This window comes from Elephantulus edwardii, unplaced genomic scaffold (genome assembly GCF_000299155.1).
Source record: "Elephantulus edwardii isolate Elephantulus edwardi_28Jun2011 unplaced genomic scaffold, EleEdw1.0 scaffold00034, whole genome shotgun sequence".
Taxonomy (NCBI): Eukaryota; Metazoa; Chordata; class Mammalia; order Macroscelidea; family Macroscelididae; genus Elephantulus; species Elephantulus edwardii.
Window position 1 is genome coordinate 5,018,361 of NW_006399784.1, and position 12,113 is coordinate 5,030,473.

Genomic DNA, 12,113 nt, shown 5'->3' on the forward strand with positions numbered 1-12,113 from the left:
AGTGGATTAATCATTGTGTTGTACAATTTGATGGGTGCAGGGCTGAGGGAAATTGAAAAAATATGTTTGAACTTGCATTAAAATTTTGTAAATAAACTAGTGGAAAAAAAGTATTAATTAGTTAATAAAAACTATTCACTTAAAACTGCCACTTGGAAAAGAAAACAAATGGTCCACAAAATGCTCCTTTCTCTCTGAAGGTTTTATGATGAACTGTTATCATTAACCAGTCTTTTACTATTAAATGACCAATTGAGTCGAACAAGTCTGAGACTGTTCTTCCATCACTGAGTAATAGTAGGGTAGCAACTGCTATGGATAGTATTCATTTAGCTTTCTGAGTTTTCTGAGCAGACTTGGTAATCTTGCTAGCTCCAGCAACCTTCTTTCTACTGCTTTGATGACATCCATAGCAGCAGTCTGTTTCATGTCATGGACAACAAAACAATCCAGAGGAGGGTAGTCAGGGAAGCACTTCACACACATGGGCTTTTCAGGAACCATATAAGCTATGGTAGCATCACTGACTTCAAGAATTTATGGCCAGTTTCCAACTTCTTACCAGAATGATGATCAGTCTTCTCTTTGAGCTCAGCAAATTGGCAAGCAATGTGAGCTGTGTGACAAGCCAGTACAGGTTTGGCCAGGATGGTTTAAGATGATCACCTAAGCAGTGAAGCCAGTTGGTTTCATTGGTGGGCCATTTTTGCTGTTACCAGCCACATTGCCACTTTGAACATCTTTCATGAGATGTTCTTAATGTTGAAACCAACATTGTCACCACGCAGATCTTCACTCAAAGCCTCATGGTGTACTTCAAAGACTTTACTTCAGTGATAACATTGACTGGGGAAAATGTGACCACCATACCAAGCTTGAGAATGCTATTCTCCACTCTTCCAACAGGGACAATACAAGTGCCACCAATCTTGTAAACATTCTGGAGAGGCAAATGCAGGGGCCTATTAGTTGGGCGAGTTGGTGGCAGGATGCAACCCAAAGCTTCAAGCAGCATTGTTCTACTGGCACTTCCATCCTTCTGGGTGACTTTCCATCCCTTGAACCAAGGCATATTAGCACTTGGATCCAGCATAGTGTCATCATTCCAACCAGAATTTGGGACAAAGGCTACTGTGTCAGGGTTGTAAGCAATATTCTTGATGTAAGTGCTAACTTTCTTAACTATTTCTTCGTATGTCTTCCGACTGTAGAATAGCTCGGTGGAATCAATTTTGTTAACACCAACAATTAGTTCCTTCATTACTGTGTACGAAGGGCGTGCTTTTGGGTCTGCCCATTTTCTGAGATACCACTCTCAAATTCACCAACACCAGCAGCAACAATCAGAATGGCACAATCAAACGGTGATGCTACTGTAATCACGTTTTTATACAGTCTGTGTCTTGGGGCATCAATGATGGTCACTTAGTACTTACTGGTCTCAAATTTCCACAGGGAGATATCAATGGTGATGCCATGATCATGTTCAGCTTTCAGTTTATCCAAAACCTGGTGTATTTGAAGGAACATTTTCCTATCTCGGCAGCTTCCTTCTTGAATTTGTCAATGGTTCTTTTGTTGACCCCACCACATTTATATAGTACTTAGACAGGGAACTGCCAGAAGTTCAAGTAGGATTTAGAAGAGCCAAGATTCTAGGGATATCATTGCTGATGTCGGATGGATCCTGGCTGAAAGTAAAGAATGCATGAAAAATGTGTGTTTATGTTTTATTGATTATGCAAAGGTATTTGTGTGGATAATAACAAGTTGTGACTAACATTGAAAAGAATGAGAATCTCAGAGCATTTAATTGTGTTCATTTACAATCTATACCTGGACAAGGAGGCTGTTGTTCAAACAGAGCAGGGGGACACTGCATTGTTTAAAATTGAGAAAGGAGGGTAACAGGGTTATATTCTCTCTCCATACCTATTCAATCTGTATTCTAAGCAAATTATATAGGAAGCTGGGCTCTATAAAAAAGAGTGTGACATCAGGATTAAGGGAGATTAATCAATAGACTGTGTTATGCAGATGACACAACCTTGCTTGCTGAAAGTGAGGAGAATTTGAAGAACGTTTTGCAGAAAATAAAGTAATGTAGCTTTCAGCATGAATTGCATCTCAATATCAAGAAAATAAAGTTGTAAGTCTTATCACGGGACCAATAGGCAGCATCATGCTGGATGAAAAGGAGATTGAAAATGCAAGCAGTTTCATATTGCTTTGCTCTACAATAAATACCTTTGGTACCATCAGTCAGGAGATAAGGAGATGCATTGAAACAAGGAAAATCTGCAATTCTGGACCTTTCCACATTATTGAGGAGTAATGATGTCAGTTCGAGGAGGGTGCATCTGATTCAGGCCATAGTCTTTCCAATTACTTGCTACACATCTGAGACCTGGACAATGAATAAAGATGACAAAGGAAGAATTGATGTATTTGAGCTGTGGTGTTGAAAAACAACACTGAACATACCATGGATGGCCAAGAGAACAGATATGTCTAGGAAAGAGTGCAGCCAGAGTGATCTTTGGAGTCAAGAATGATGAGATTTCACCTCACATATTTTGAGCATGTTGCTAGGAGGTGCCATTCTTTCGAGAAAAACATTATGCTGAGACTGGAGGAGGATTGACAAAGAAGAGATAGACCTTCATTTGGTGGACTGATATGGTGACTGCTACAAGGGGCTCTTGTGTTTCAGGAAGTGTGTGGATGGCACAGGATCAAACCGAGTTCAGATCTTTTGTTCTTAGGGTCACTCTGAATCATACTCAACTCCATGGCACCTAACTAAACCTAACCACATTTGTAGAACAGGTAGCCAATAGTGGTGAACCTTTTCAAATCTACGTGTCCAAAGAGGATGATATTGATATGGGTCTTCGTCTTTCCCATTTGGTTTATGTTTTGTGAAGTTATTAATCAATAACGGTACTCGAGCAACAAACCCATCGGGAAAATATTAACACTAAAATACATGTTTATTAGTCATAATCATGCTTTATCTCTGTACATTTGGCAAAAAAAAATAATTGATAATTTGATAAGCAGTTTTTCAAAGTTAATAAAAGTATTTATATTCACAACTCTTTGCTTTCAAAAATTTGAAAGATACAAAGACCAAATAATTGCTTCCTTCTGTTATACACAGGGTCACTATGACTCCATGAAACCTACTGACAATACTTCTTAATAATAAAAATATAATTTTACCTCATGTCAAATGATTCATATGGATTTTTCACTTTTGGATTCAATAAATAAATTCAATTCAAATAAATAAATTATATTTATTGAAGCAAAACTGAAAGCATTATTTGGATTTTATTAACAATTGTACCACAGCTGGGGTATTTATTTTCAATATGGCTTTCCTAACCATTATTTGACTTTATCATGTAGATTGGCAAACTATGTGAATATAGTGTATTAGCCTATCCACAAGGAGACTGGTTATCTCACCATTCCACAGAGATTGACCAGTCTCAACAATCTACAAGGGGATTGGCTAATCTCACCAGTAAATTGAGCAGCTCCTTTAATCAGATTAGACCTCTTACCACTAGTAAAAAAGATAAGAAATTCCACTGCCAGGAAAAAAGCAAGTAAGAGGACATACATGATCTGTAGCCATAGCAGTATTTCCTACATACACCCTTAGAACCAGAGCTAAGAACCTTTGTCAAAGTCTGTTGGACAATTGAGGGTGGGATCCTATACTAGCAGGACTGAGAACTTTGCAAAACTGGCTTAAAGCCATAAAGCTCCAGGCTGAGGTGTCTGTGAACACATTTCAATTACTGTACTTGTTGTGCTTTGTTGTTGTTGTTGTTATGTGCTGTCAAGTCGCTTATGATTCATAGAGACCCTATGTAAAAGAGTTCTAACCCCTGCTTTATCCTGTGCCAACCTCACTGTGTCTAACACACCTACTCCCATTACCCCAATCACTGAATCGATCCATCTCATCAAGGGTCTTGCTCTCCTGCGCTGTTACTCCACGATCCCAAACATGATGTCCCTCTCCAAGGACTGGTCCTTCCTTGCAACATGTCCTCAAAGCATGTCAGACAGAACTTCAAAATCCTTGCATCCAATAGCATGTCTGTTTCTCCCTCTCCGGGACAAACCTGTTTGTTCTCCTAGCAGTTCATGGTATAGTCAACACTCTTCTTCAACACCACAGCTCAAAGGCAATTGAGCTCAAAGCTCAATTCTCTTTCTATCACCCAGTGTTTTGTTACTAACCTTAATTATAACCTTTTGACTTCCCTAACATGGTTCTGTGTGGTCTGTGAGCTATTACATTGGATTTTGGACCCAGCAAAGTGTTAAGAATGGTGTCGAGATGACTAGAAAGAGGTATGGGGACAAAAGAGCATGTCTGACATCATAGAAACTGGTTTTGTTTTATTGATGCTGTTTATAGGAACAACTCCTCCTTGTGAAGTCTGTAAAGGTCATACATAACCATTCCCACATGGCCTTGCTCTTTTACAACAATCAATGGGAATCAAATATTTTTTGTAAAAATGTGCCACTTAAGGTCTTAATTTAAGTTTATCACAGTAACTTTTCCCCCTGTTTTAAAATTTATTCTTATTTAAAAAATAATATTCCATTTATTTTACTCCTATTTAATTAATGAAAGAGTTATAAAACTCAAACTAGACCTGATTCCCAGGGTACCTCATTAGAAAGCTAAAAACAATTTGAAAAAGTATCATTTATTTTTACATCTAATTTAAAGACCTTTAGAATACTTTCAACCTTTTGGAATATATCTGTATTGAAATATTTTGCAACTATTTTAATCTTTAAGATAATTATATGTGAAATTAGCATGTATTTTAAAATGACTAACAATTCATTTTATGAATTGGTCATGAATTTATATTTATATATTCATTATTTTGCATGCATATATTACTATTTATTCCTAAATAGCAATGCATAACATATCCTTTTAAAAATACAATTAAATTTTCACCTGAGTTACATAAAATGTAATTTATTTTTTATATATTTTTAAAAATTGTCTAAGCTTTCCAAAATTTATAATTCATATTTTTAACATGATATAGAGTTGAATTGAATATACTATGGACTTCTAAGAAATGAACAGGTTCAGCCTTGAGAGGGTTAAGCCAGGCTGCTCCTTGGAGGCAAGGATTCTGAAGCTTCGTCTGACATACTTTGGACATGTTGCAAGGAGGGACCAGTCCTTGGAGAAGGATGTCATGCTTGGGAGGGTGGAGAGACAGTGCAAAACAGGAAGACCTTTTATGAGGTGGACTGATTCAATAACAAGGGTAATTGGAGGAGATGTATCGGAGACACTGAGATTGGCCAGGATAGAGCAGGATTTAGGGCTGTTGTTCATAGGGTTGCTATGAGTCACAGGTAACATGAAGGAACATAACAATAATAACAACGAGTTTACAATCTAAGAACCAACACTTGGAATAATTTTTATTTATTGTCTTTTACTAGATATCATTATTTAAATTTATATAGGGATGTGATCATGTCTGATATTCACTGGGTCATTATGAGCCATACTTGACTCAATCACACCTTGCAACATTTTTTATGCACTTAATAAATTTCACATTGTCAATTTAGTGAAAATTTAGAGAGAAAATTGTTTCTTCATTCAAGAATCATACACATTATATTTCATTACTATAATCACTGGAGTGTTAAGATTTTTGAAAATGGCTCTTCTATTCATTTTCTTAACCCCTCCCTGGGTCATATTCTCTAGCTGCTTCAACTTCATACACATGGTTCAACATCATCAGTGGCTGTGAGATCAACATAAGAGAGAAAGCTAACCTAACTATGGAGAGACTGTGGAGGGGTATCATTTGGAGTCCTTGAACCAGAGTTAAAGATTTCACTTACTGGGTGATTGAAGGAAAATTTGATTTGTGACTGTTATGAGACAAAGATGACCGGACAATAGAGGAAGCAATAGACTTCTTACATTTGTGTTGCTGACCTGAATCTGGACTTTCACTTCACTGATTGAAAAGCTGTCTGAAGTAACTGAGGAACTGTCATGCTATTAAACTAGCTTGAGACTGCTGGTCACTAGGACTTGGATTTTCACTCTGTAATGTCCTTTTTTTTTTAATTAGTTTTAATAAACATTTACAAAGGTTTTGGATTTCCATTCATTCATTGCTGCACTTTTCTCCCTGCCCACACCTCCCCACCAGTTCGTTCCCCTCTCCGAAAAGAAAAAGAAAAAAAAAATTCCTTCATTAGTATAGAATTCCCCCATCCCTTTCCCCTCACCCCTCCAACTCTGTAATGTCCTTTGCCTGCCTCTTCCTCTCCTCCTTAATAGACCATACAACTGTCAGTAAAGTCTGTGAGTCACTGGTGACAAATTTGGAATCTAGTGGTTGTTACAAGTAGGTACATATTCATGGGCCATCCATGCTTGACATTACAGAGATCAATTTTATACTAGAGATGTTATTTGTGGGGACAGTTGCTTTTGGAGAGTTAGAAGTGGTCAGATGCAACCTTCTCTATGCAGCTTTTTTTTTTCTTCTTCTTTTTACAATTATTATGCATGCCCACATGGTGAAAGCAACCTTCGCGGTTTCTCCCTGTGTTTCCCTTTCTGTTCTTCCTTTTATTCCTATCTTTCCTATTCATATTTTTTTTCATCAAATGATGCAATTTTGACCTTGAATAATTCATTATTCTAAGTAGTGCATCCCAGCTAAGTCTCAATGATTACATAAAAGATTTGTTTACTGTTTGATAAGGAGCTGTAGTAGCTTTGGGGTAAGGAATTGAATTGACAATCCAAAGACATAAAATTTAAATCCACTTTCTAGAAAAAAGCTGAGCAATCTTATCCTATGCAATTCACTGCTTCTGAAAACTCACTAGAAGGTCAGCTATGAATTGGTTCTGAGTTAAGAGCACCTAACAATAATACTATTTGGCTATAGATTGCATCACTAGGATAAGTATAATTTCAGTCTTAAGGAAGATAAGGGCCGTAGTCTTGGGGATTACATCAGTCTCTATTAGAATACTAAACAAATTTTCATGGATCAGCTTATCTTCTATGTGATACATCCCTCAGCCCCCCCCCCCCACTCTATGAGGAATTATCCTATCACAGTAATCACCAGTGGAAATAAAGCATCATCTAGCTGGGGTTGTAGGGTTGTTGTTGGTTTTTTCTGTTTTCACAGTCATAAACAAGTGATCCATTAGACTTTTGAACTGATAGTGTTTCATTTTCTTCATTTTTTCCTTTTCTTCATGTTTTCATTTTCTAAATGGATAATGATCAAGAGATGCACTTGGCTGTTTTTGTTATGTACTTGAATAGGCAACTGACCTACAACTGAGTCTCCAGTGGCTTTTTCAGAGGCAGCAAATTACATGGGAAGAGATTGTCTATTTTTCTTATATACTTTTAAGACCTGACTTTGTGAACTATGTTAAACTAATTGACTGGATGATCTTCAGCTTTCAGTCTCAGTGGCTCATTTCTTCAAGATATTACGCTATGGTTAAGAAGCTGATATAATTTATCCCTTTCTCTCTACTCTGTATTAAATCTACTTACAGGCATGTGGCTCTACCCCTGCTACTTAAGTACCCATGTCCCTCAACTGTTCATAGGGGGTTGTAGAGGTCTATTATTTATGAAGTGGATGGACAATATTGCTTCCTAGTCTATGGTCATAAAAATTTTCAAATTCAGGAATTGGAAAATAAAAAAGGGAAAAAAAATCACTGAATTTTTCAGTGAGAGAATTGAAAATCCACCAGTTGCTGCATGGGACAAAGATGGACCATCTTCTTCTGTGCAATGCACTGCCTCTAAAATGTGCCAGAACTCGATCTATGAGTTGGTTCTGACTTGACAGCTCACAATGACACAGAAAATAACAATAAATTTGTGTGTTCTGATACATTTTTTAATTTTATTATTTTTGTGTGCGTGTGCCGTCAAATCAGATCTGACTGGTACAGGAGGAGATTGTCCCTCCTTCCCCGGCACAGCATCTGGTGGATATGAACCGTTCGCCTCTGGGATTGTAGTTGCAGCTCCTTGCCACTAGGCCACCAGAGCTCCCCTGATACATTTTTTTTTTTTACAATTTTTTATTTTTTATTTATTTTTTTTTACAGAGGTTTTGGATTTCCATTCATTCATTGCCACAATTTTCTCCCTTTCCACCCCTCCCCACCAGCTCGCTTCCCCCTCCGAAGAGAGAAAAAGAAAAAAAAGGAAAAAAAAAATTCCTTCATTAGTATACATTTTTTATATGTTCGTTTTGATTGTAGTAGTAGATATGTGTCTTCTTTTTCAGTTTTTATGTATTCCCTGAAAGCCACATTCAATCCTGTATTGTTGAGATTCTTTTTACCCGTTTATTGCTCATCTTCCAACAGAATGTTATTAAATCAATAATGTTTATGTTCTCTTTAGAAAATAAATGTCCTCAAAATTCTATCCTGAGATGATCTTCCCAGAGTTGCCGTGGTTCACTGCTTCAACAGTGCTTGGACGGAACCAGCACTTGCCTGCGTCTCCCCTCGCCGGTCATCTCCAGCCAGTCCTCAGCCACCTCCTCACATCGGCACCCCGGACGACCCAAGGTCTTCGCCTCCACTACAGCGCCACTCAGCCACCGCCTCTCCGCCACCACCACCATGACCATGTCCCCTTCGCAGGTGCGCCAGACCTACAACCAGGACTCAGAGGCTGCCATCAACCGCCGGGTCAACCTGAAGCTCTGTGCCTCCTGTGTCTACCTGTCCATGTCTTACTACTTCGACTATGATGATGTGGCTTTGAAAAATTTTGCCATATATTTTCTCCACCAATCCCACGAGAAGAGGGAACACGCTGAAAAACTGATGAAAACTGCAGAACCAGCGAGGCGGCAGCATCTTCCTTCAGGACATGATGAAACAAGACCAGGATGACTGGGAGAGTGGGCTGAACGCAATGGAGTGTGCGCTACACTTGAGAAAAGTGTGCATGAGTCCCTACTGAAACTGCACAAATTGGCGACTGACAAGAACAACCCTCATTTTTGTGACTTCATTGACTCACATTACCTGGATGAGAAGGTGAAATCCATCAAACAACTGGGTGACTAGTAACCAACTTGCGCAAGCTGGGCATCCCACACTCGGGCCTGGCCGAGTAGCTCTTTGACAAGCACACCCTGGGAGACAGTGACTGCGAGGGCTGAGCGAAGCTTTAGGCCGGCTTCCCCACAGTAACAGCGGTGACTCCGTGGTCTCTACTAGGCCACCTGCATGTCTTGTGTATTTTACCTTTTCTGTAAGTTGTACCAAAATACCCACTTAAGTTCTTTCATTTGTACCCTTCCTTCCAATAGTCATTTGGTACCCAGCTGTTGTGTTGGAGATCTTGGTGGGCCAGAAGTCTGTCTAAGCCATCTTTGCTAAATTCTTTAATCACCAGGGTGTCTGTTTCAGTCACATTTAATAAAATGAAACATACAAGAAGAAGAAAAAAAAATCCTATCCCACTTTTACCTGATACGAATTTTGTTTAAAAGGCACATAACAATTTAAAGACATGTTAAAACATACAAACAATTACATTCAAGTACATATTAATCTATAATAACCTACTTAAATAATTTATGTAATTTTGTTATATTTAGATCAACCTCTAATATTTTTTTTTAATTAGTTCACTGCTTCTATAAAAGGGAGCTCTGTTGACTTAGTGGTAAGGAGTTGTACTACCAACCCAAAGGCACGCTGATCAAATCTGCCAGCTGCTCTGTGAGAGAAAGATGGGCAACCTCTTTCCATGGGATTAACTGCCTCTGAAAACCCATGAACTATGAGTCAGTTCTGCCTCGACAGTACATAAGAACAAAAACAAACTTCAGTAAGCATAACTCCCTCTGATTCTTTAGTGTTTACTTTAAAATATTTTCTACAGAGTACTGCAAAAAGAAACTTAAGTTGCACTAAAGAGTGTGTATAATTCACTTTTCATGAAAACACCAGTGAATCCAGATGCAATATATAATTGTTGTGGGAACAATCACTCAAGGATAAATCTTGATTCAAAAATCATCTTTACTTTAATGTTTCCTTTTTGTTTATAATAGCTCTGGAAGACAGCAATTATACACAATTAGTTTTAGTAAAAGCAAAAGCCAATTAAAACCAGGGGATTTATCTTTGTGATTATTTGTTTTGGCTTAAAGCCATCAGTCACAACCTTAAAGTGATAAACTTTACAATGAAAAAAAAATCTTGCTCAAATGTAATATGAAACTGCAAATTAGATATGTTTTTGTAGACTTTTAAGATTAGTTTTTAAAGCAAATTGATAGAGAACATGATATGATAATTTCTGACTGTGGAATTTAGAAATATATAATATATGAGAAAACCTAACAGTTAAATTAATAGTTTATGATGAGATTTCATGTTAAAAAAAAAGGTCATGGGAGCTCTGGTGGCCTAGTGGTAAGAAGCTGAACTGCAATCCCAGAGGTGTGCGATTCAAATCTATCAGATGCTCTGCTGGAGAAAGAGGGACAATCTCCTCCTGTACCAGTCAGATCTGATTTGATGGCACACACACAAAAAAATAATAAAAAAATTTTAAAAACAGTCAGGTCACATATTTTGACACACAGACAAAAAAACGCAAACATTTTGAGGACAGGTATTCATTTGCTTAAAGTACTTTGTCATTTTATATTATATCAAATTTTCATCTTAAGAGTTAAGTTAATGCAATTTAAAATACATTTGTTATTGTTACATGACATCGAGTCACCTACAACTCATAGTGGTCCTATCCACACAATACCTCAGAATCCTGCCCTATCCTGAGCCAATCTCATCAATTTCTACACACTTACTCCTATTACCCAATTACTATGTTAATCCACCTCATCTGGGGTTTTCCTCTCAAGTGCTGTCCCCCCGCCCCGCACCCGCTAAGTCTGATGTTATTATTCAAGGACTGATCCCTCCTGGTCATATGCCAAAGTATGTGAGATGGAGCTTTAAATTCTTGCTTCCAAGGAGCAACTTGTTTCATCTTCTCCTGGATAAAACTGCTTGTTCTCTTGGCAGTCCATAGTATGTTAATACTCCTTTCCAGCACCATAACTCAAACATATCAATTCTTATTCTGTCATCCTTGGTCGTTGTCCAGGTCTCTGACATATTAGCAAGTAATTGTGAACCCCATGGTCTGGATCAGCTGCACCTTAGTCTTATATCTTAGTCACATATTTGCACTTTAGCACTCTGGAAAGGACCTTGATAGCAGATTTTTCTAATGCAATTCATCTTTGATTTCTTGACCGCTGGTGCCAAGAGTGTTGATTGTGAAACTAAACATGCTAAAATTGTTAACAATCTCAATCTCTTTTCCATCTATCATAGAGACAAAATTGGCCTAGTAGTAAGATTCTTCGTCTTTTTCATACTGAGCTTCAATCCATATTGAAGGCTACAATTCTAGACCTTCTGCAGCTAACACTTCAGGTCCTTCTCAGTTTCAGCTAGCAAGTTTGTGTCATCAGCATAAAGCAGGTTGTTGATGAATCTTCTCTAGTCCTAGTGCTGTTCAACCTCCTGAACAATCTGTTCCACATATTAGTGAAAAGGTTTGGAGACAGGATGCATTCCTGATGCACTCCTTTCCTGATTTTGAATAACACAGTGTTTTCTTTCTCTGTTCTGACAACTGCCATCGTGTTCAAATACAGGTTTAGCAAGACCACAATCAAGTGTTCTGAGATTCCCCTTATTCTCAAGATAAGCCTCAATTTGTTGTGATCTAAATAGTCAAAAGCCTTCACATTGTCAATGAAACAGAGACAGATATTCCTTTGGTATTCTCTGCTTTCAGTAAACATCCATCTGTCATTGGCAATAATGTCCATAGTGCTTGTATTTCTGGAAGTTTTCTTTCAATGTACTATTCCAGTAATTGTTGGATAATCTTCAGCAAGATTTTGTTTTTTTGTGGTATTAGTAATATTGTTAATGATAAAATTACATTGCATAATTATCATTCTTATATTTTTTTCTTCAATTAC

The 12,113-nt window shown here is 37.7% G+C and overlaps 2 pseudogenes; one reads left to right on the top strand and one right to left on the bottom strand.

Moving 5' to 3' along the window:
• Positions 1 to 325: 325 nt before the first annotated feature.
• Positions 326 to 2,907, bottom strand: LOC102857097 (annotated as a pseudogene).
• Positions 2,908 to 8,709: 5,802 nt separating this feature from the next.
• Positions 8,710 to 9,257, top strand: LOC102852185 (annotated as a pseudogene).
• The last annotated feature ends 2,856 nt before the right edge of the window (positions 9,258 to 12,113 follow it).